We start from the raw sequence: 3551 nt of genomic DNA on the forward strand, positions 1-3551 counted from the left end.
TAAATGAAAAAAAAATTACAAGAGACAAGTTAAATTATTACTTATTCCAACGCCGCTGATGAATATTTCTGACAAAATACCAGATCATGTTTATACACAGTGTAATCTTTGAAAAAATGTGCCCACAAAATTTTTATTTTCATATTGGGTATATAATTTAGATATTTTTTTCTCAAAATTTCTTTGTAATTAAAAATAGATATTGAATCTGTCACTTTTTACTCAGCCTATGGAGTAAAAAGAGATAAATAACAAACTTTAGTAAAATTTCAGAAATTAGGAATAACTGGAAATTTAACTAACATATAGTTCGATAGATGTTACTCATACAACATTTTGTTCTTAGAATAATTTTGATTGCCGTGCAAATAATAATAATAAAATTAAATATTAACCCTACAACATTTAATTTAGATGTATGTTCTGAATTGAATTTTTTAACTTGAGCGGATGCTTGTACATGCTTTTTAATTTAATAGGCAAAAAAGTCCACATATAAGATAAATTGAAATCATCTTTATCCTTAATGCAATGTACAAAGCACAGTTTACATATGAAAAATTTCGAGTAAAATCTCTCCGATGATAGTAACTAGACAATTCTCAGACTCAATTGGTATTAGATATTTCATTATTCTTATTCAATTTAGTATATCTACAAGTGCTAAATAATGTAAGGCTAGTATTTTATCCATCTGCATTTTCCAGACAAATAGATAAAATTTTAGATGTTTAATCCATTTCACAGTCAGCAAAAACACAATTGATAACTAAAAATAAGTGTAGTAAAAGATAAGTAAAAAATAGTGTAGTAAAAATAAATATTGATAACTAAAAAATAATAAGAAATAAAATAATGACAAAATCATTCACTCTCTGAATATCAAATTATCAAATCATTTATAAAATTACAAAAATAAGTTAAAATTAAATTTGTTTGCCAAAAAACTAAAATAATTAATCCATGAACCAAATTTAAAAAAAACAACTCAAATGCATCAAATTAAATCCTTTTGGGCATGCAATATAGTTTAATAATTTCAAATTTTATTTAGAGCGCTGTTTCTTAAAGCAAATGTATTTTTTGCGTTGATTATTCCTTGAAGCTCCAAGTCTAGTCCTCGAATTGTGCATCGAGCCTTATTTGAAATTCATTTTCAAAAAAAAAAAATGCACAAAAAGCAAGTTTTTGGGATATGCTCATATTCATCTTAATTTTTTAAACATTAATAATTATTTTCATAATTAAAATAAAGATATTAAGGCACTGCAAACCTTCAAGAAATTGGAATGACATTATTGAAATTAAATCAAATTAACCCTAATAGGGAACAATCATTTTATATTTTGTGAATAGATATTTGCGAGTAGGATCAAAATATTCAAAATAAAATAATCAATTAGAATCATATCAAGTTTGAACTTAAATACGTTTCCGTAGAATGCTCCACCGTATTTTTCTAGACCAGCGCTCTATCTAACGCAGAATGAGCGGCAATTCATCCTCGTCGAGTGGCCGCGGGTCAAGCGAACCCAGATGGTCGAAACTGGCCTAATCCGGGGTTAGCCGGTATCCGGCCAATCAGAATACGTGCCTCCACGTCTCGGGTATAACTTTAATTGCAAATATGGCATGGCGTTGTGGCATGCTTCATGCATAATTCAGAGTGTAATCGAGTCAAAGATAACAAGAAATCCTGACTGCAAACTACGCCCTCCTCAGGGAGTTTTTTCAAAAAAATTAAAGTTTGAATGTTTTTCAAATGTCACAATAATATTTTAATTTCAGTGAACAACGCATTCCTAACCAGCAATGAGTAAAACGTTTAAAATAAAATTAAAACTAGTGGTGTATGGCATTGTGTTTTAAGGCAAATTGCTGGAACTTTTATATCGTAATTTAACATTTATAAAAGCTTTATTATTTTATAAATTTTGGAATGCAACCCAAACGAATAAAAAAATATTGTACTTGCTAATAAAATCTCTATAAAATATTTTGACAAATAACATTTTGTAACCCTATTTTTATTCCTGAAACCGCTGGACCTGCCTTCCCAAAAATTTATTCATTCCGTCAATACAAGAGAAATGTTTTGTGAACAATTCAAATCAGTCGTTCCGTTCCTTCCAGTGACTTAATTGTATTTTTTTACGATTTTTGCCACGTCTCTTCAAAACAAACCAATCAGAATGTCACTGAAATGGGTTGATCCGTGCTTTGGAAATCGTCGACAAGAAATTGCATCAAAAGTCATTTGTACATTAATTTAATCCATTTTTATAACGTACATATTAAAATATATACCTTATTTTACCATAATACGTAATTTATAATTTTATTCGGGGTAACCAATGTGGAAATGTGTTAATTCATAATGAACTCTTTCCAACTTTATAAAAAATATATTATAACATATTGTTTACAAAAATATCCAAATGTCATGACATAATATTTTATTATCCTCTAATGCCAAAGCTGAATTGATCGCCACATCGCTTCCCGTCCTATTGATAATACATTCATATAAATGAATGTATATATATATATATATATATATATATATATATATATATATATATAATAATTTCCACTATAATATGACAAAATAGTGGCTTTATCTACGAAAATAATTTAGAAATGGTTTCCTGTAGCAAATGATATCATATGGGTTTATAAAAACCTGCTCCAGGCGTTTTTGTTAAAAGAAAGACCAAAATATATTCTGCTTGCAAAATCCTATCTACCTGGATATCGCATGTCATCCCTTGCTGATCCTTTGGGATGCACTAAAGGATTTTTACTGATGCAAGCAAACACGCTAGGGATCCTATAATGGACATATTATTATAGCAAAGGTGATACAATGTAAATTGGAAATCAGTTCTGCAGCACGTGCACACATTGATGTCATACTAACTTTATATATATATATATATATATATATATATATAAAGTTAGTATGACATTGTTTAGCCGCGATGGACGCCTAAATACTGAACCGATTTTAAATTTTGCTCACCGTGTGCATATAGATCCAACTTAGTCGGTAGGCTATATTAAAATCTCAATTTTACCCCCAGGGGTCCATGGCAACTTTCAAGGGGTCAACGGCAGGGTAAACAAAATTTGAGGGTTTTACGAATAAAAATGGGAGGTTTACGAATAAAAATGGGGGTCCACGGCATATTTAGAAATGATTTAAACTTTAAATGTTAGTATTGAGCGCGGAGCCGGGGTCAACGGCAGGGTAAACAAAATTTGAGAGTTTTACGAATAAAAATGGGAGGTTTACGAATAAAAATGGGGGTCCACGGCATATTTAGAAATGATTTAAACTTTAAATGTTAGTATTGAGCGCGAGCCAGCCACCATCAACCTCGCATATTTCAGAAACGGTGAATGTTAAATTTTTGTCAAATAATAAGTAAAGTGTAGTAACAATGTGTGTCAAGTTTCATCAAAACGAAATTATGCATTTTTGAGAAAGTACGATTTGTTTCAACACTAATATTGAGATCGGCGCCAGTCACCCATCAACCTTGCATATC

This window comes from Ctenocephalides felis, unplaced genomic scaffold (assembly GCF_003426905.1).
Source record: "Ctenocephalides felis isolate EL2017-DRISC unplaced genomic scaffold, ASM342690v1 CF-g0.4_SCAFFOLD_01886, whole genome shotgun sequence".
NCBI lineage: Eukaryota > Metazoa > Arthropoda > Insecta > Siphonaptera > Pulicidae > Ctenocephalides > Ctenocephalides felis.